This window comes from Lepidothrix coronata, unplaced genomic scaffold (assembly GCF_001604755.1).
Source record: "Lepidothrix coronata isolate B3197 unplaced genomic scaffold, Lepidothrix_coronata-1.0 Scaffold82, whole genome shotgun sequence".
Lineage (NCBI taxonomy): Eukaryota > Metazoa > Chordata > Aves > Passeriformes > Pipridae > Lepidothrix > Lepidothrix coronata.
Genome location: NW_016690262.1, coordinates 2,158,337 through 2,180,801, shown reverse-complemented (window position 1 = coordinate 2,180,801; position 22,465 = coordinate 2,158,337). Strand labels below are relative to the sequence as shown.

General features: G+C 39.2%; 1 protein-coding gene across 2 annotated transcripts in view; it reads left to right on the top strand.

Annotated features, from left to right (window-relative positions):
* Window positions 1–22,465, top strand: part of SLC7A11 (solute carrier family 7 member 11) — a 286,050-nt gene that overhangs the window by 74,713 nt on the left and 188,872 nt on the right. The gene's annotated exons all lie outside the window — the stretch shown is intronic.

Sequence of the window (22,465 nt, the reverse complement as noted above, 5' to 3'; positions counted from 1 at the left end):
CTAAATGTGCTGCTCTCATCTTTCTGTCCTCGAGGGCCTTTGTACATTTGCCTTATTAATTTTCTCTTCTTACGAGTAGAAATGAGAAAAAAAATTAGCAAATTGGTCTTCAAGTAATGAGAGCACATTTAAATGTCCAAGAAGCAAACCAATGTTTTCATGTTTAAAGTGAAAACAATGTAGATGCAATAAAGTTCAAAAGAAATTCTCTGTCTATTTAATATTTTTGATATCAGAAGGAGGAAACATTTCTGAAATTACTGGAAAAATGTTTTTGTGGAATTTTATGGGGAATAAAACAAGGCTTTGTTGGGGAAAATTGAATTAATTTAGCTTAATATTTGCACATCAACCCTGGTGAGGTGTGGATTTCAACCTGAACAACTCCTTGAAGCATTCAGAACACAATGCAATTTATTTTAAAAACAAAACAGGGCTTTTCTAAAATGTCTTACCAAATTTGTTTTTCAGTAATAGAATTGTCCTTATATCAAATATTTCAAAGTAATCTCTCATCAGGCACTTGTGCATCGGATGATTTTGTTTTTCCTTTGTGTTTTGTCCAAAATAGGATTTTTAGAAAACTTATTTGTCATTTATGGGAAAGAGACTTATGTTGAATAGACCTTCTAAAACAAACATTAACACTATCGCTCAGAATTTATTAGAACAATAGATAATACAAAATTCTAACACAATCCAGGTTTTCTGCACTGTTTTTTGGCTGTTAAGTCTTGCCCTCTGATGTGTGAGGTGATCTATAAGAGCAAAATCGGAAATCTCCAGGAGTGCCCTTAATTTGCCTGAGCATTTTGTTTAACAAAATATATAACCACAAGCACCAGCAGAAGATTGCACCATCTCTCTCACCATCTGTGTCTAATTGCAGATTACCTATTAAGAGTGCAGTGGTGGTGACTACAGGTGGGAATGCAAGTTCACATTTTTTTAGAGTTGCAGGACATTTCTCATTATAAGATTATTTTCTGTTCCATTTGAGAGTTTTCCAGTTCATTTTCCATGCTGGGTGACTGCCTCCAGCTCTTGCTTTTTATTTTTTTTAATTATTTTCCATTTGTTTAGAGGAGCTTTCAGTGTTGTGAATTTTTTTTGCTTGTTGTTTTTGAGGAGAAAAAAACAACAAAAAAATTTGTTTTGTGTTTTTTTTCCCCCTAAAGAAATAACCTTAGTGACCTTTTCCTCTTTAGTGGCCTGATCTCTCCTCTTTTCCCCTAGCCCTTAAGGGCAGATCTGACACATCTTTTTGCAGGGCTCTAGGCTGGTATATGTGAGTGAGGCTCTTCTTTTGGTTGGATGATTTTTGGTTTGTTTTTTTTTTTTTTTAAACTTAAATCTTGCTTGCCTGGGCTGTGCAAGTCCCATGTGGAGCTCATAATGGATTTACAAGTCAAACCTTGGGGTTGGCAATGGATGGCAGACTCTGACTTAATGTATCACCCCCTGTACTGCACAGGAGGGCCAGAGCTGTGGGGTCAACTTCCTCGTGCAGACACCCTCAGTGATTTGTTGCCTGCCCTGTGGGTGCTGGGAACAATGGGACCAACCATCTGCTCAGATGCAAAGGGCACAAATGGCAAGGTAGCAGTGGTAAAGGAGTAGCTACAAAAATGCCAGGTTGAAGGCATTTTTTTTGTTTTAAAACCACTTTCTGCCATAACACACTCCGCCCTCTTCAGGTGTTTGTTCATCGAATGAAAACAAAGGAAGAATTAATTTTTAGGTTGTTTTGAAAGTAATTGTTCAGATGATAGGCACATTAAAATAAAAACAGATTCATCCCGATGCATCACAACCATTGCTTCCCTAAAATAAAAATTATTAATTTGACAAAATTAGCGGTTACTGGACTAACTTGCTTGCTGATTTAACTACAGCATAGTCATGGATGTATGGATTAGTGAGTGGGTTTTCAGAATATTTGTTATGATGTCTTTGTCAGTCAGGGAAATTTATTATGGCATTGTTGTCAGAGGAGAAGGAATGAATAAGGTCATCCCAGAGTATGAAATGGTCTCTCATACCTATCAATCATGGATCTAGGCACATTTAAACTGCTCAAGAAGTTCATTCTCCTGCTCAGGATTTATCTGATCCTTAATGCAGAAGCACTTTAAATACAAATTTTATACAGAGCTCCATCCTGTACTGGATTATTCTTTGCCATAGCTGCCATACAGTTGTTTCCAAGAGATTGCTCTGCAGATGGTTTGGGCTGTGTGTAAGAGCCCAGGAAGGGGGTTGTCTGTGCTTCCCTCAAAGGAGATGTGAGTATTTTGCTGTTATTTAGTAAAGAATGGAGGAAGAGGGGTTTGGGTGCATGCGGAAAAGAGCAGCAAACATAGCAGAAAAACAAATGCTGCTTTTGTATCCAACCCCAAAACCTAAATGAGAAGAGTCAGGGAATTATGGTGTCAGAGATGAGTTTTTGCAGTTCTCCCTCACAGCTGACCTGACATTGTCCAGCTTCTCATGCTGCCATTTATGAAGCTGCTGTTGAGTGACAGTTTTATTGATGCTGGTGTGGATGTCACCTTGGGTTTACACACAGTAGGCACAGCCAGCACCTGCAGTAGCAACAACAATGTCTTCCTGGGTATACAAGGGTGTTGAAGTCCCCTTAGGAGCTTCTGCAGTACCAGGCTAATTGCACTGCTGCTTCCCTAATGGTTGCAGTTGTGTGCTGCAGTGATTCTGACCCTCAGAGAGACTAATCTGCAGTGTTCTGCTTTCGATGGCTTTCCTCATTTTTGCTCCTCCCCTGAGCACGGCTCTGGGCTACCCTGGTGTGGGAAATGGGCTTGGCTGAAGATGGGACGTGCCATCCTTGTGTAGGACACATGCTGGAGATCAAACCATATATTTCCATTCAAACCTTCTATCATCCATTTCTTTCATTTCTTCCTACTCCTAATGGCATCCTGTTTCTGCTTCAGGAACGTGGCAGAGGTGTCTAAATAATGTGATGTGATGCCTGTGATGCCATTGTAAGCTATGGATTGTCACACAAAAGGATTTTGAACTGTGATGGCCCTTACGTCAGGGCAGAGTGTGGCAGCACTCCCTTCTGAAGTGACTGCTGCTTCAAGCAGAAAACAAAGTATAATACTTTTGTTTGTAACTACACATAACCATGTCTGGCTGCACAATTACCAGTACTTTAACCATTTAGTGGGAGACAAGAAAGTAAGTTGGGGATTAAATGAAATAACAGCTACCTTTTAACATATTGGGATTTTTAGGGTGTCATTGTGCTGTCAATATTTTTTTCATTAGGTAGATTATTTCACAGGGATTTTGTTTCTGTCTGTTCCCACTGGTCCCAATAGTTGTAGTCCCTGTTTCCAAGGTGAGGAAGGTCAGCAGCACTGCCAAGCAGTGTGGTAATAAATGAGAGATGAGAAGATAAACTGCCCAGTTCTGCCCACTCACCTCCATCCTATAGATGCAGATTGACTCTAGGACATGCAAGGGCTGCCAAGTAGTTAACCTCCTGAAAAAAAAGAGTGCAGCAGCAACAAATGAACTGTCTTTTGGTGAATCTTAATGCTTCCTTAATTACACCCCTGTAGGGTATGCACAGTTTAATAGCCAGCAGTGTCCACAAGGATAGCAATTTGAACTTAAGTATTGCACACTTTTAGGGAAAACAGGTACTGTAATTTTTGAGAAGGGATAAGGGAGAAAAAAAATTGAAGAGGATTGGAGAACTGAGATTTAAAATGTCTGATGTTATTCTATTTCCTTTCCTTTCTGCCAATATTGAAATAGAGATGTCCTGTATAAAATGATCTCCTCATTGAACAGATTCTCACAGACTGTCTGTTTGCATGGGAATGTTGTACATGTTACTCCAGCAGAGTGGTACTAGAAAACTGTCTTTTTGAACAATCATACTCCAGCCTAAGTACATACGCATGAGGAGGCAAATACTATTAGATTTATTAAAATCACTGATCTTTGCTATGTTAATATCTATTCCCCCTTCAGGTAAGACTGAATGTAGCTAATCTGTCATATATTTTGAGTATGGGAAAACTGAATAATTTCTCTTTGTTTTTAAGCCCTTCACACTATGTTGTTTGAAAGTGTTTCGGATAAAAAAATGACTTAAAAAAGTGATTGCTATAACATAAATCTGTCAACATTTTGCCTTGAAGTCAGTGGGCTGCACCAACCTGAGGTACTGACATACTGCCTTCTGACAGCTGGCTAAGTGGCTTCTTATCAAGGAACCTCGTATTTTCTTGTCTCTCTGGAATCTGCACGTTAGGCCTATTATTCAGGGTGATCTGAGTCTGTAATTAGCTGATGTATAGACTATCTCTTCTGTTCTGATGTTTGTATGAAAGTGATTTATCCTGGAAACAGAGGACTTGAAGAACAGCAAAGCAGATTTTCTGCTTGGAGAGTCAGCAGGCTGTTTATTTAGGTCCCACGCCTTGGGACCTGCGTGCTCTTCAGTTTATCTTGCTTGAGGTGCTGCAATACTGGCTAGCTCTTTATTTGGTCTTTTCCACTCTACCTTCATTGACATGGGACAAAGCAGTCCAGCTGCCTTGGGGCCTGAGGGTTTTTCTCTGTCTTCCCTCACTCATTTTTTCCTAATTCTCCCTCAGGTTCCGAGGGGGACCAGTGAAAAATTAACTTTTCGCTGAAAAAAAATTGAAAAGCTGAGGGGGAAGAGATGGGTTATTTTTGGAACAAAACTTGTCTTTGGGAACTCTTCCATGTCAGAAATATTTTTGCTTTAAAGTATTTACACTTCAGTGCATTTTGAAATTAAATGCTTCCAAGCATTTGAATGATGTCAAAATGAAAAGTTTTAAACAAAGAATATGTTTTCAGCCAAAATGATTTGCCAAATTTGGTGTTAATCAGCAGTCTTAGTTGCCTTAAGCCTGTACTTTTCCAGGGCAAAATACGTGAGGTTGAAAAATTGCCCAGCAATGTGCCCTAGTGCCTCCTGTACAGCCTTCCTCAAGGGTTCAGCCCAAGGCAGCAGAGTTTTGGCCTCCAAAGGCAGAAAAGCCAGAAAAATACATGAATATTGCTAGAGACTTTATTGGAAAATATGAGCTTACTAGAGATGAATAGAAGACTTCGACGTGAGCAGCACGTATGATGCAGCAGTGAAATTAAACTGGAACATGAGTAAATGATATATCTAAAACTGAGGGCTGCAGTAAACCCTTTGATTTTAATCTGAATGTTGGCAGTCATCAATGGATGAAAGATTTCAGCACATCTGAGCTCTTTTTTTTTTTTTTTTTTTTGGAAATGAGAGACAAGGAAGGAGAGGCTCCTATCAGAATAACGTGAAACATTGGCCTTTGGTAGGCTGTTCAGAACAGCTGTCATGTTAAAATGAATGTAATATCAGTATTTTAATCAAGGCACATAAGCCTTGGAACAGTGCAAGTACAGTTTTTCCCTTTTGACTTGTTATTTATACAGATCTGCACTGTCATTCTGCAGTGCTTACCACAGAAATACTGGTTTCTCCTGTAGTGCTGTCTTGGGTCCTTTTGCATGCTAATGCAATATTCTGTTTCTAACTTGAAGGTAATAGATTAGTGAATACACGAGGCCATCATTCCTCTGCTAATATGATTCCAGCCATGCAGAAAACTCGAGGTTTGTCATAAACAGGCCAGCTTCTGAGCGTTCTTCATTTAAAATTCAATTTAAATAATTTCTAATTTAAGTGTCTACTTTGTTTTCTGCCTTTCAGCTTTGATGCACTTTTTTTTTTCTGTTTTGGTAGAACTTGGTGTTAACTGTTAGTGGGTGGGGATGGACCTTAGTGCTATTTGCCTTTGTCAGCTAATTGTTTCTACCCTTGTCATTCTCTCTTTGAATAGGAGGCATATTGTAGCTATGTATGAAGTATTTGTCTTGATAAGCCTTTCAAACAGAGTTTCAGTGCCTTCTCTGGACAGAGAATGTAGACTTCTGCATTTAGTTTTTGCGTCTTTCTGGCATGGCTGCACAGACTGTAGTGCAGTCCAAACACATAACAAAAATACTACACTGTACCCCTATTATACTGTAATTCCCCTTGTTTCGGAGCACAGGGTGGTGGGTGATGTGAAACTTGTGTACAGCCTGCTGGGCTCAATGAGAACATAACAGGGTGCTAGGGGTTATTTTATTCCTGCTTTCAAAGTGAAAGAAGGGGCCATTGTAATGTCTTGTAGGAGATCAAGCAAGCTGATCTAATGATGTAATCAAACCAGGCCTGCACAACTCTGCTATAGTGTGCATAAGAAGTTAATAGACTCTCCCTCTGGCCCTTAAGCCATGGGTGTGAAAAGCTGTGTACCTGCCTTTCTCTGCCTGGTGACCTGGTACTAAAGTATTCAAGTGAACAAGTGCCACCTGGTGCTGACCACAGGCAGGAGAGTGGAAAAAAGGTAAATTATGGCGATGCCAAAGGGTAGGAAGTGGCCACAGCACAGTGGGCACCCCATTGGTGGGGTTGAGAATGGACTGGTTTGGATGTGCAGGACACCACTAGCAAGGGCTGATGCTGGCCCTAGTGACCCCCACTCTCCTGCTTTCTCCCTTTCTTGGGGATCTGGACGGTGTGGTGGCCTCCTGGCTGTGCAGTGCTGCTCACGGTCAGGGAGGTTGTCCTAGCACAGGAGCCATATCTTCTGTGGCTATTAATTGTTACTACACTGTGTAGTGCTATGGCACAAGTTCTAAGTATTTGGGTTGTTCTGGCAGAATAGCTGGGTTGCTGCTGACACTTGGCATTAGGCTGGGAGTGTCAAGCAGAGAATAACCCTTCTTAAAAATCCACATTTTTTGTGCAGAGGCCAGGCACCGCAATTCCAAGTAGAGTCATTTAAGGCCCATCCCTCTCCCTGATTTACTTTTTGTAGTTTTAAGACTTTGCATTTTTATGGTTAATTTTTTTTCTTTAAGGATTGCTTATGTTGAGAAAAAGAAATTATAATTTTAAAGTGAATATCTGTTTGTTTTGGGCTAATCTCAGGATGATATACAATAGCTTGGGGATCTGAGAAATAAGACAGTAGTCAATGCTATCTTTCTGTTCCTTTATGTGTTATAAGCAGATTCATGTCACTCTTGTATATCCTGATACACTTGTATTTTAAAGACGATTTTCTCTTTGTCTCTTTCTATTATTCACAGTGCTTTGATATCTGTGTCAAAGAATTGTAGAAAAAAACCCCACTGTGCAGCTGAGAGGAAGTGTGGAACATTTTAGCTCCAAAAGAGAATTTTTTTCATTAAGATATAAATAAATAAGAGTGTGGATTATATTTGAAGCTAGTTCTCTTTTATTCAGTATCTACAGCAATGGCTGTGTTTTATAGAATAATATAAAACTTATTTTTTTCTTTTAGAGAACAGTTTCTCTTTGCCTCTGTAGACATCAGTGATTGGAGTGAATCACATTAATTTAATCCTGTACCTTTTGACATTCTTGGGAGCTTTTCCACTGACTGTGGTGAAGCCAGAGTCTGTCTAATACATTTTAACTTGGGTGACAGAGTTTAAACCCAGGTGAAGCTGTTTCCTGCCAGCACTCTATGATTTTACTTTTACTTATGTGTGTTTCTCAACTGTGTAATGGGATGTTAATCCAGACTTCCAGGTGCCAGGAGGAGTGTTTGAGGAGAAAGAAGAGGTGTTTGATCTTACCTTATAGGTTTCTTGCCCTATAGAAAACACGGTGAGGAAGTTTGCCTTCTTTATGTCCAGGTGAGACTCCATAAAACCACTCTGGAAAAAGCCCTGCTGGAAGTCCGATATCCAGCCACTGCCCCCGGGCTCCTTGGGACCACAGTGCATGGCTTCCCCCATCCTCAGGCTGGGGGGGTCTGGCTCAGCCCCTGGTTTAGGGTACAGTTGGAATACTTTAAAGTATAGAAATCCGTTTCTGCCAAAAGTGGAAAGATGCTGTAGTGAAGCTGGTAGGGCTCAGTAGGTGCTCAGCTATAGGTCTGTAGTGTTTGTGGAGCTGGAGAGGAAGAGGGCAAGACCAGCACTGCTGGTTGTGAAGTGGTGTGAACTGACTGGACTTGGCTGATCCAAAGTCAAACTGGCATTTTGGACACTGTGGTAGAGGGCACTTGTGTCACTACTGGAAACAAGGCACATGGTTGTTGGTTGTAGGGATGCGTACGAACACTTACAACAAGCGAGCAGAAACCGAATCATACAACACCCATCTAGGTGAGCTCTTGCTGTAGTCTTTTTATAATGAGTTAAGGTAGAATGGCATTGCAAGATTACCATCTGTCTTAAATAATATTGTATTTTCTTATACCTATTAGTTCCTTCAGTGAGTTTCTTTGATATTGTGGATTTTTAATGTTAGACTTCTAACTAGGGACTTAATTTTTGATAATGTCAAACTGTAGTTGTAAAATGGCATTTGAATGCTAAATGCTGTAGTTTTAAAGTGCTGTGGTAATAATAAGATTACTTATGGCTCTCTGTATTCTAAGAATATAGAAGTATCATAAAGATGATGCAGCTATTTCTAGAACATGCTGGTATTTGGGAACGAGTTCAAGAGGAAAATTTCCTTTTGAAATAACATAAGTGAAGCCTCCTTAAAGGCATTCTACAAAATAGATTTGACTGACCTGTGGAAAAAGAGTATCCAAAAATTTTCTATTTCTGTTGTGATTTGTTCTGTTTCTCTGACTGACTCAATGGAGCAACAACTTTCTTGCAGCTGCTGCCCTTGGCCAGAAGGGTTACTGAGGAGTGTGACCCAGACCCACAGGCTCGTGTGAGAGACTGAAAAAAGGTTATTGAAGTTATCAATGGCTTGCAACAACTCTGTGGGTGGGGGCAGGGGCAGATCAGGTTCTCCCAAGGCGGAATGGGGCTCTGCCCCATACCCCACCTCCTTGAGAGCCTCTGCAGTGCAGCTGTCAGTCACTGCCCCACACCCCACCCTGTGGAGCCCCTAACCCAGCCCCAGGATGGTTATTAGCCATTGGCACACCTGAAACCCCAGACCACACCCCCTGAAGCCCCTAACCCAGATCCCCAGTGGCTGGCAGACTGAAAGCCCCACCTGGAGGGGGAGGTGGCCACAGGAGGCCAGAGCAGATAAAACTCATGGCACAAGGCCTCCATGTGGTCACAGCTGCATTGTCCATGGATCTGTGTTAGCTGGTTCTACACTGGATCTAAGGTGGTAACTATAATTCTCTTTCTTTCTTTATTTTTTTCTCCTAATTCCCTTTTCTTGATATTATCAAGATATTATATTACTGATATTATCAAGTTCTTGATATTATCAATAATATCATGGGTAACTTAAACCTGGATGGGCTGGAATTTGCTTAGTCAACGCTTTGTGAAATGCTTCGTGTTGGTTGAGTATGTTTGCTTTAAACTTTTGCCAAGTTCCCTTATTTTCCAACGTTTACCAGTAAAAGATACTTTGACTCCCTGAAAAGCATCATAGCATTTTTCCTGTGCACGGCTTCAAGGTATAAAAGAACTTAAGACCCTTTTAATAAATCTGTTGGGTGGATTTTTGGGGCCCTGCATCTTTTTGGTGTAAAACCCCTTCAGTGAGCTTGTGGGGCAAGCTTAGGGTCTTATAGCTTGACCCGTGGGTAGCCAACACACAACCTCATCAGTCTGTGGAGGAACAGGCTGGGGCAAGCAGCTGTGACTGATGTGGGTGCAGTGCATTTTTCTTGGCCAGGTTTGGTAGATGTTATCTGAATGTGCTTGCTAGGGTTATTCCAGAAAGTAGCAGTGTTTCAGCATTCTACACAAACCAGAACAGCCATGTTGATTTGAAATCTCAACAGTGTGTTTTTGTGTTCTAGAGGAGGAATCTGAGGGCATCTTGATTACTATAAGACTTCCAATCTGTAAAACACTAGAGATTTTGAGAATCAAAATAAACTTCCCCGCAGTGCTTGCAGGGGTAAGGTCCTGTATTTTGTCTCTCAGATGGAGATGTGAATTGAGGCTTGACTTGAAATGTTAATATCACAACTGAGAGAGCTGCTATATCACTCAGCCTGACTCCAGAGGGAAAAGACCAATCACTTTAGAGTTAAGATGCTTGAGTGAGAAAGTGCACATGGGCCAAGAATGATTGACGTTCAAATATAATTTTTTTTTGTTCTGTTGGATGATACCTGAGAAACTCCCTGGGCTTAGAATAAATAAGGGTCACTGAAGAGCACATCTCAAGGCTGCTGCTACCACATAATCTATGGGTATGATAATGAATTTCTATTCTCTGGAGAATAAGATGCTGTACTTAAACTGTTTAAACCGTGAAGTGATTTATATGACAGCAGCTTCCTTTTAGCTAATGACAGTGTAGAATGTCTTTGAGACTCACTAGAAAGAGTAGGCTAAGTATTTAGTGGTTTTATGAAAAATAAAACCAGCAGTCCCCTAATCTCCACAAGCAGCCAATTGAATCTGTCATTCCAGATCCTAATCTGATAGTGCAGTGGGAATCCTACACCAATACAGTCATACATGCCATGTACGGTCTGGACAGTTTGGGTTTATTATTGAGTTATGTCCAATAAAACATGTCAGAATGGTTTCCTTTTCAGGAGATGATATATAGGCACTAAGTCTGAGTGTTGAAGCTGTTCCATGAAATACAGTTTTTCGAATATGTCTTAAAAAGTTAATGCAGTTAAGATTTTGCTCAGCCAGATTATGGAGCCTCTGAAAAATAAATTTAGTTTCAGTAGAGTGACATCTTTCATAAAAGCCAGATCTGTCTTTCTTGAAATTCAGTTTTTGAAATGAAAGCTGACAATTTCTTGTACTGTCAAATGCCTTTGCTCGTTTAGTCTCAGGACAGCCTCTCTTTTAGGCTGAGGAAGACAAAAGGTCACAAGGAGAACAGTACTTCTCTCCCACCTCAGAGCTTGCATTAGCTCTCATTACGAAGATCTCTTTATAGTCCCATCTTGGCTTTGGCAATGCCAGCTGTGAGCTGTGTAATGAACCTGTACAGGACCTACAAGAAGGGGAAGTAGAGTGGAGGGGAAATGAAAGATAATAACGTGGAAGCCCGTCAAGAGTCACACAGTGCATGAGTATCATCTGTCTGAATGAAATCTCTTTATTTGGTAATTCCATAGCTGAAGAATATTTTAGGTTTCAGTCATACTGCTGAGCATATAGCAAGTTGCTATGCAGACATCCAATGAAAATCAGAACTTTTACCTACCTTTGTTTGAATTTACATCTTAGTTGAATGTTTAATACTTTCCCCCTGTGTTTCATCTAAGAATTTATCTACTTTTTAAAAACTGGAAATAGTCCTATTTGCGGGTATTAATGATCACATTAAAGATCACATTTTAGCTACTGTGCTAAAGTGGTTTCTGAAAAATCTGTGGTCCCTAAGCCTAATGTTTCCAGTGCATAATTCCAGTAATTTGAACCTCCAAAGTTGAAAGTTTGATACTTCTTGTTTGGAAAAAAACCCAAAAGCGTGGTATGCAAGTCAAATTTTGAGACTGTGTATGCTTCTCAAGCTCTTCAGTGGTAGTTCCAGAAGAATTCCCTGTGACTTTCAATGAAGAATAAGTTTTTGATAGGTAGCAAAAACAGGGGAAGATTCTTCACATTTGTTTTAGCATACATGGAAGTCTGCCTTTATTATTCACGATATTTAACTTTCTTCCCTGCCAATGCATATGTGTTAAAACATGCCTTTTGTTTCTGATCCTGCTGAGAAACTATCGTTGTCTTATGCATCAGAGACAAACATGAACATGTATCTCATAAGTAGGGGAAAGGATTTGTAGGTTTTTAGCACTAATAATGCTGCTGAACCCTTTCACAGCGTCATCCTGTCTGTCATCAGAGGACCAGGCCAGGTTTTTAGCACCTATTAATGTGAGGACCTGAAATAATTCAGTAATTGTATTGAAATAACCCAAAATTGCATCTGAATGATTTCAAATCATACTTTCGTGGTTTTATATGTATTGAACTCTTCCAAAAAAAATGTCACTGAGCAAGTATGTAAAAGCATTTGTAAGATAAACACTCTTGGCTCTCATCCTACTAGATCAAAAATGCAGTACCTTGTGTTATAGAAAGTTTCTGAAGTGCTATCGTAATGTTATAATAAGTATTAGTATTTATATTTATTAGTAATATAATAATACAGATTATAAATTTTAACTTTGCTACATTTATGAAGAGAGATCCTATTTAGGAAGAGAACACACAGTTACATGCCCAGATTCCATAGTCTGTAGTAAATGTCTGTATTTTTGATTCAGTTTTGACACATTGGTATTTTTTACATATATTGTACCTTTTTATTTAAATTTCTTTATTTTTCCTGGGGTTGGAAGAAACTTGTGCCAGTCGGAAATCAAGTGTTAAACACTGTGTGGGGTTATATGTACAGTTCTGCAACAGGGATGTGGACAGCCTAAGAATAGCAGTATCAAGAGCAATTGCTTTGTGTAACATCCTTTGTTTGCTGAGCATTGCCCTACAGTGAGATATTCAATATGCTCTTTGCCCAGTATTTGAAGCATGGAACTAGGCGCTCCCTGGAAGTGGATTTTCTTTTTTAAGACGACTGCCAATTTATAATAATTAATGTGATAAGGACAGCAGCTGTAGCTGTCTCTTAATTCCTTCATCTTAGAGTGAGAGCTAGAAATGGATTAGTTAGAGATAAATATATCTTATGGCATTTTCTCCTGAGAAAAAGCCCATTAAAAATATTGCATTCTTGTAGCAGGACTGGCCAGCACGGTGATGAAAGCAATTTTCTATTGCTGCAGGGAATTGGCCACGGTGGACTGAATGCAAAAGATAAATGCTGGCTAATTTTAAAGATGACGAATAAAATCTTGACTCTAGGCACTGAAAATAGTTTTGTGGGATGATCTAAGGGTGCCTTAGCCCCAGGAATGAGTGGCTATAGGTTCTGTCTAGTGTGGATGAACTTGCTGCAGATGTCAACTGAAGATTAGGAAAATGGAGAACATCATCTTGGGGAAGTGATGCAGTTTTTAGTGCTCCTGTTGGGGAAGGTTTATTATCTTTCATTATGTGATGCTTCCTGTTCCAGTATTATCCCAAGTGCGCAATGAAACATGTTCTTAATTAAATGAATTATTTGGGAATATACACACTATGATTATTCAAGAATTTCCAAAGTTTGCAAGGAATTTTTTCTCTGTTAAGCAAGTCATCACTGAATTAATAACCAAAATTCATTTCTGGAATGTCTGTTTTATATAAATGAATTTACTGTGAAAGAAAAACCCTGTACTGTCCATAACTGAGGTAATTTTCCGGATACACTTGACTTGATCATCTGTAACGCAACTTTATTTGTACATCTAACCTGGATGACGAGTTAATAGGCGTCTTTGCATTTTATGTCCTTTGCTGAGATAACCATGAAGGCTGTTGGAAAGTGGTTTGACTGATGTGGGTGTTGTTCCCCAGAGACTAGCCTGAGATTGTTATCTCTGACAAATGAAATCAGCAGAATAATTTTTGATTGCTGGATAAAGGATTAATGCAAATCCCAATGAAAGATTCAGCAGTTGGTGGTGGTTTAAAAAGTGGCCATGGTTTTGCCATTTGAAAAGAGATTAGATCCTTAAAAGTACTGTGCAGCCAACCTGTTTTATTATCCTTACAAGCAAACACAACACTGACTCTGTCACAAAATTGTTAACAATGTAGTGTGCATAAAATCAGGGATAGTAGAGCTTTGTGTTTTTCTAGGTTCACCTTTCTGCCTGATACAAAGGCTGTTGTGAAAGAGCTCTGAGGAGGATCCCAACATCTTTCAGCAAAAAGGTGAAAGCTTTGATGGTGTCCCCTGAAATTAAAAGCTGTTGCAAGGAGAGAATTAGACAGCTGATTTCTTTGTGAGTTTGGCTGGGAATAAAATAAAGATAATATTGAGCATGGCTCTATCAAGTGTTTATGGATGCTAGATGGATTTTTCCTGTTGGTTTTTTTTAATTAAGTTGATTTGCACAAATTGGTTTTTCCTCAGAAGCTCTCTCAACAAGGTGCATGTTGCAACACAGGAGCTTTCTGCAGCTTGTAAACTCAGTTTTCTGTTAACTATGTGTGAAGATTGCCTGTGCTCCACCAGTGATATGCTAAATGTTTGAGGAAGTCTTAGCATTCGGAATAATCTCACATTACATGCATTTGCAAAATTTATGTGCTAATATTTAGCTTCCTGTTTTCAGGCAGGCTGGCTTGTTTTGTTGTGGAGCCAGAATGGAGAACTGTGGGCAGCCTCTGTTTACGTAAAAGATGGGAATCTGCTCTTCCTTGTATGCAGTGATGTGTTTGTGCCTGACTTTTGTCTCTGGGAAAAGAGATGGGTGCAGATGCTCCAAAAGAGCAGCTCCTCACCAGCTGAATTTGAGGAGATCATAGTGTAAGTTTTGCAACAAACATCTGTGAAACTCGGATCTGTCTGATAGGCGGCATCATTATCTTGTGTGTGCAGGTGTATTCCCATGAATTTCCTTGTTAAGTTTGATGGTTACTTAGTCATATTTGGCTTTTTTTTTTAAATGAAATATATCAGCATTCTGTATCTTTGAAGCTAATTGATTTATATTTTTTTTTGTCCCTAATGCCTATTCAATTAAAATTTTAACAAAATACTTGGAAAGGAGCAGTGTACTCTCCTCCTTGTTCCCAGGTGAAAGGACTCCAGTTCTTTCTAGCCTGATTGTTTCCGTGAAAAGTGATGAAGCTGCTCATCTCACTCCCGTGGAGTAACAACCTCACAGAAATTAGTTGCAATATTAATGAAGCAAAATACCACTCAGCGTGAGGAAGACTGGTAGGAGAAGGTGAAGTGCAGTTTAAAGCTTTAGCTAGGTCTTAAAATAACCACATTGTTTGTTCTCCACAGCCTAAGCAGCTGAATGAAGAGGCATCCATGATTGAAAAATGATGGCATGTGGTGATGTGGATGCCAGGAAGCTCAGAGGACACATTTGACATGGTGTGCCTATTCTGTGAAGCAGCAAAGAAGCAGTTAAGATAGATGGGAGTCATGTGGCTAAAAATCCTGCACGTACTCTGGAAACTCATCCAAGGTACTTAGAGCCGATTTTTATTGCTGTCTCTCAGGATTTGTTCACAGTTTCTGGAAAACAGAGTGTGTGATGCTGATAGAAAGATGTCTTCTTTTTCTGCTATCCAAATGCCTAACAAAGAGAAATGGAAACCAAAAGGAAGCAGAGTGTTTTTGTAAAACCTGCCACTGGCAGGGTATTTTGGGCTCAGCTTCATTCAGGGTGCGTCATTCTCCAGATGCCCACGTGGGGAAGTAAATTCCTGCCTTAACAACATCCCTGACTTGCTCCTTTTTTACCAGGAGTTTAATTTGAAGGAGGTGGGTGTTACTTCAGCTACTGAAATCATGGAGAGTTCATAGACTTTCTCTGCTGGAAAAAAAAAAAAAGTGAGTCCAGTTTTGCTGTGAGAAAGTATCTGGTTTGTGATTTGTAAAACAGGTGCTGCACACTTTTGGGATTATTTCTTTGTGAATACTTATGCAGGAACCAGGAGTTACTTTACTGCAAAAAAGACTTCGGTGTATTCAAAACAAATTATTTGCTTAACAAAACATAAACTTTATTTTTTTTTTTTAAATTCAAACAAGCCTAAATGTCTCAGACTTTTTTTGTTTTAAATAGACTAATTCTTATTTCTTTGGATACTGTCTTCAGCAGTTTATTAAAGACTCCAGGTGTTATCTTTGGAACTGAGATGGAGAGTTCAGGCTACACTCCATGATGACAGACTTTACTTGAGGATCTGCCTCATGCCAGCCATCAGTATAAACACAGCAGGGATTTCCTATTGTGTTGTTCCAGAACAGTCTCATTATTTGGAGGATATATCAGAGAAAAGTAATTTGTTTGTTGTGCTCCATAACTTGTAAGTAACTAATTTCAACATAGGGTGATCCTAGAGTTCATCTGGAAGCTACCTGTAGTTACAAGCCAACTGCCAAATATGCACATGTGAGGTGTTAATCTTTTTTTCTTTTTTTTTTTTTCTTTTTTTGGTGTTCATATGGGTTTATTTGATATACTGGACTGAATCCATCTAGTTTCCTTGTAACTAAAACTGCACTCATAGTACTGCAGGATATAGTAATTCTAAGATTAACGAATTACTCTTGGATGACTTTTAAGTCTGTTTATGCCTCCCATAATCAAGTACATGTAGTGCTCTTGTAGCTGTGGTTGTCTGAAGTGAAAAACAACCTTGTAGAAAGAAGTTTGGCTTCTCATTAGCTGGAAAAATCAGAGAAGCTTTCAAACACTTACTTTGTTTTGCTTCTGTTTCAGCAAAAATGTCTAAGTAATCAATGCATTTAAAAAGAGCATTGCAATAATGTCTTGAATGTTAGTAGAAATCTTATTGTGTGGACTCCAGGAGCGATCATTTTGTATTGAGCAATACTTGCTGCATCACTAGACAAATAGCCCTTTCTCAAAAATGTAAGAGCATCTTTAAGTCTCATTGGAACAGGCCAGGGGAGGCTGTCTTGGCGTGTCATGAATTTAATGTTAATAGAAGTCTTTTAATGTTAGCATCCCTTTTACAATGTCAGCAATAAATGTTGGAATAAGGAACTGAATTTCACCTGTTAAGTATTTGTTGTTTGGTACTGATGTGTCTACCAGCGGTGTTGATGTCTGATCAATCTTAGATACTTTTTCTACTGCACTTGGTGGTCCAAGCAGTCAAAGGGACATTATCATGATACATCAATTCACCATTCTGGGAAAGCCTTCAGATCTGTCTTCTCTGCTCCAGTTACTCAGGATGCTGGCCATGCCCAGTTATTGTTGGGAGCTCTAACAACCACAACCAAGCCCTTTATCTAGACGTACATATGGCACTTCATTAGAGTACCTAGACATGTGCACTATTGTTTGTCTTTGGTCACTTTGTACAGAAAATAGAATTAGACTTGGCTGTCAGATGAAATCTGTCAAATTTCTCCTGTAGGAGCTGAACTTGGTCCAGCCCAATAAATACAAAAAAAAAGATAGTCACCCATAAAATTGCAAGCAGAGCCTGTGATTTCGCATCACTTGGCTAAGATTCTGTGGGGTATGGTAGGTGTAACTTTCTGGATGAACAGCCTGTTTCTCTGATCAGCACCATTTCCCTGCTCCACCACACTAATAACCATAACAGTAAAGTAGTACATGGCTTTGCCCTGCCTTCCCTAAAAGGGCAGTTTCCTATGGAAAAATGGAACCGTGTATCCTTCTGACAAAGAACCTTAAAATCAAGATATGTTCAAATTGCTTTGCGAGGATAATCTTGCAAAGTGATTTCTTTTTATTGTTCCTTCTTATATCTTCATACTTTCAGTGTGCCTGCCTGCTGTATATGTATGTATGTATGTGTATATTTATTTCAGAGAAGGAAAAAAAATGACTTCATTATAGGTTTTATGATGTCTTCTTTTCCTGTTTCTAATATATTAGGGAGCAGCCCATATTTCACAGACCTGTTTGTCATTTGTAATGGTTGAAATCTTCTGATTGATGGTAGACAGGCTTATTGCCCTCAGGTGAGGAGTCACAGTTAACCATGTGTCAGGAGGTCTGTTGTTAGGTTATGTGAGGGGTTTGGGATGTGTGGAGTTGTGCAGATTCCTGGTGGTTAAGGCCTGTCTTTCAAGGATGAGGGCAACAGATGTCCTTAACAGAGAGAGAAGTTGCAGAAAAAAGCAATTTTTCAGAATAATTATCCCCAGCAGTGTAACACTTGAGCTCTCAGCCATTGTAGGCAGGAGTGTGCTAATAGCTTGTGTTTAATAAGCTTGGAATCACATCAATTGCAGTCTGCTGGTGATCCCAAGGAAAAGTTTGTGCCTTTGTGTGTGAGAAGGATCTTCAGGAGGTAGTGAGTGTTGGGCCTTTTCATGGTATTGGGAGAGCTTGTTTGAAGTGCTGCTGTCCCCTGCCTCAGGTTTTTCTCATTCTTTGTACCCTGGTTGCTTGGGTGGTCACCTGCCCACATTTTTAACTCGAGGGAAGGATCTGTGAGGTTTTGTTGTTAAAGAGCTACTTTTTAGATGCTTTCCCAAGCACTAATTTCCCAGCTTGTTTTTGAGTAGGTGACTATTTGGCCTGGAGGAGGTAGCTGCTGCCTTTAGAGTAGAAGGGAGGGGTCACTGGCAATAGACTGAATTGACATGAAGTCACTATTGCTGTCCCCCTTCTAAGCGTCAAGGACAGATGTTTCCTGGAAAGATGGCAGGAGCTGACTCATGACCGCTTTGTGTAGGTTGTGTGTATAATCTGGGGAAATAAAGCTGCATTATTCAGCTGCTATTAATCTTTCCTTAAAACCATATTCAACAATAAGAATGGGCGAGAGGAAATCTTATGTTAGAGAGTTTCTTGCATACCAGTTCCCTTTTCTAGCATTGTGGTCTTATTGCCCACTGTTGGTTCTCATGACAGTACAGTCTTTTCTTGTAATCATCTTCTTTTGTAATGCTTCTATTTGGTGTGAGATGTCAGTTCAACAGGAGGCCATTCAGGGCTTTAATATTGCACCAAGGAGAGCAAGATTAATTTAGAAAGGCATCTAGAATTAATATAAGCGCAATAGATCTCAGATGCTAACATGGTAAAAGTCAAATAATAGCAGAATGCTCTAAGGTGGTGATAGAGGCAAGCTAATTCATTCTTGGTCTAGTACTTTTTTCTGCTTATAACTGTGCACTGAGACTGAAAGGCATCTCCCATCAAATACTTGACATTTTCACTAGTGTACAAAAAAAACTTCAGCAAAATCTGGGGAGGTGGAGAACAGTTCCACAGTAGATTGAATATAGGGTAAACATAACTTTAGGACTGTAATGGACTAGCTAGGGCAATCTGTCCTGTACTGAGAATCAGCAACACAATAAACAAAATAAATTGTTCAGAGAAGTCTTTCTCTGATAAAATGATAAATGTTCTTTACATTTTGCCTTGTTTTTATGAGATGGTACATTTTTTGTCCGTCTTCCTGCCCCCCCCCTCCTTTGATGTTATTTTGTTTTAAAGCTGTAACTTGAGTCTTTTGACTTGCACTGAAACTGAGCTGATGACTTCTCCCCCCCGTCAGGAAGACACTGCAAACAATTGCTCTCCTCTGCCTTTTTTTGCTGGTGGAAACTTTTTAAAAGATTAGTAGTCTGTAGTTCCATTTCAAGATTCAGACCTTCATTCCATGCACCATTACCCATGGAAGAAGGAAAAATAGGCTATTATAACTGTAAGTGCAATACTCTAAGCTAATGGCCAGTATAAGAGATGTGTACTTTGCACATACACCCTATTCATTTGGAGAAAGTGTGTGACTTTGACATTCCTTCCTCTAATGGAAAAGCAGTTCATAACATTGAATATTCTTCGATAGAAAAGGTAGAATTTCCATCCATCTATCTTACGAGGGAAGAACAGATAGAATAAGATTTGTGAGTGGAAAATACCTCTAGGCTCAGTTAAGAGATATTTTGACACTGTAGTCCTGGTAGTAAAGCACAGTAAAAAACACTTGTCCTTTATTGCTGAACAATTAACATGGAAAGTGTGTGAGTAAAACAGAATATCCTTGCAAAACAGTAGCAAGAAAGCATTTCCTGTGTGATAGTCATAAGGGGTGAACTGAGTGCACTTTTTTCTGCTACTGTCCCTTACTTTTACATCGTGGCTTTAGCATGGCAGTAGCATGAATTTTGTATATGTGTGTGCACACACTTTTTTGTGTGTATGTGTGTACATATATATTCTGTCTTCACAGATTTATTTTCTTGTTTGAAATGGACTAAAAAGAGGGTCAATTGACAAATGACTTGTATTTGGATACATTCAGATCAGTGTTATGTGAGATTTGCTTTCACATCATTAGTTTTTCTTAATTCACATGACCAGCTGCTCAGTTCTAACTCTTGATAAACCATTTTTAGTTTCTAAAGATTCAGTTCCACTGGACTTTTCCCCTCTATCTCATGGTACAAACAAAGCTAATTTTCCAAGCAGTGCTTAGAAGTGACTAGTTTAAATTAACACAGTATATGCCAGCACAGTAAAACTGTTTCAGGCTTTAAATGATTGAGACCTGTCTGCAAACTCTTTCAGCCTTCAACTATAGCATTTCTTTTCTTTGCTGATCCACTTACTGACAACCACAGATCACACTTGTCCTGTTTCTTTCTAAAGATGTTGGCACTGAATTCAGTTGTCTCCCAGTACCTTATAAAAGGTTATATCCCTCTAGGCAAATTTGGATTGTGTCCAAAGCATGTAAATAACTAGACCCTCCTTGCAGAAGGGAGATATAAAGGAAGCCAGATGAACAGCTTTCATGTGAGATTCTTAACCCATGGATTCTTCTTAGGATAACCTGTAGATAAACCTGTATGACCCGACCAATGACTGAAAAACATAGGAAGCTTTTGGGTCACAGTAATCCTTCTGAAATTAGTGACACTTCAAAAAGGCCTAGGTGATTTTGGTGTTTGAATTTATATATTCTTTTAGAAGACACTGTGTGAAACTACTCAGAAAATGTTCCTTGGTCTAGGTACCTCCCCCCCCCATCTGACCAAATCTGTGTCTTTGTCCCAGTCATCCTAATTTACTTTATTTTCTTCCTCGGTCTCGTAAGGCACCTTGGTTCTCAGCCTATTTCCTCGTCAGCTGTAAATGCTTTTGTTCATTACTGCCACTTCCTTCCTCCAAGACTTTTGTTCTCGGTTCCTCTCCTTGTCCTGACCGGTTATCTCTGGATGCCTCAATTTTCTTCTCCAGCAAATCCTTTACTGCCTTGTGATGTTGGATCTGTAACATAAGAATGTCTTAGCACTTGTCTAGTTTTCTTTGAATACTACAGATTTTGCATAGTCTTATGTAAGGACCCAGTCTCACATGGGAACTTTCCTAAAAGGGCTTTAGTTCTTTGACACCCTGAGGCAGCACAGGGGAAAAACATTATTTCCAGGAGGTTAAACAACACACTTTTACTGGCAGACTTTGGAAAATAAGGGATTAATAATGATACTTTATCTTATACGATCAAATACCTTTTCTTTTCCAACACTTGATATGAAAAACTGACTTGTGAAGTTTATCACTGTATTTATTTGATTAGCCTGGTAGGAATACTGATCAGAAAACAGCAGGCTGTAGCCCCTGAGATCCCTGTGAATTATGTTAAGGAATTATGTGACATATGAATTACGTTCTCTTTTCAAATTTGTTATACATCATAACTCCAATTATATTTGGAGTGGAAAAAGAAACATACTTTGGAAATTGGTTGAAAAATTTCTATTAACTGGAATTACAGCAGAGATTTTTCTGGCGCTAAATGCATTTGAGAACTCTGTTACTCACGTCTCTTGAGTGTTAAGTAAAAGGTGTAGGAATGCTAAGAGCTGAGGATGTGGTTGTGTGATCTTCATGTGGAAGGGGCTTTCTTTTAAGTGGATGGAATGTTAAATACATCTTTATGATTCTGGGTTTACAGCAAATCATAAGGTTACTAATGGCCAAGGCTTATTAATGATGTGTGCAGTATAGAATTAGAGCTTTATCAGGCTGTTACATTCTGGGTCTGAATTGTAATTTGTCACTTGAGATGGGTATTGAGGGCCTGGTCATTCTCAAACTTGAAAGTTTTATTATTTCTATGGGCCTAATTGGGTTATTTTGCTATAGTTTGAACAGCTGAAGCAAGAACAGATTGTCTTAAGTTAGAAGGGCTTTTGTGAAAGGCAAGGAGAGGGAAGCTTTGTGGCATCACTAATTTGAGCAATGATATTGCATTTCTTGAGAGTGAAGCGTGAGATGGGCTTAAGTCCTGGGTGTAGGACTACTGAATAGTGGCTAGGCTGTACATCTGCTCCCAGGGAAAGGCAATGCTACTGCACTCAGTAAAAATACAAGATCTTTAATAATTAAAATAAGTGCCTGTACTAAAAAAAAAAACAAACAAAAAAAACCAAACAAAAAACCAGTCTCTGCCAGTTACTTCATCTTCTGTAGGATCAATCCAGCCCTAAGCCCTTTGTAGTGTTCCCTGGCACAGTTTTGCTAATTAAATCTTTAGCTTTTCTAGATTCAGGGCAAGTGGTATCCTTCTACTTTCTTAGTCTCTGGCAAAGTACTTGGTGGGGGGAATTGCAGGAGGGAAACAGCGTTCTTTCTTTAGACCAGGCAATTGCCAATGCAAGTTAGAATTCAGCTTGTTAAGCAATAATCCCTGTGAATAATGTTAAGGAATTATGAGAGATGGAGAGATAATTTGAATAAGAGAAGTGAAGAATGAAAGCTACTGAAATTTGAGTAATATGTCTACAAGATACCATTATGTAGAATTCCTTTTGCTTAATATAAATACAACTTTGCCTAAG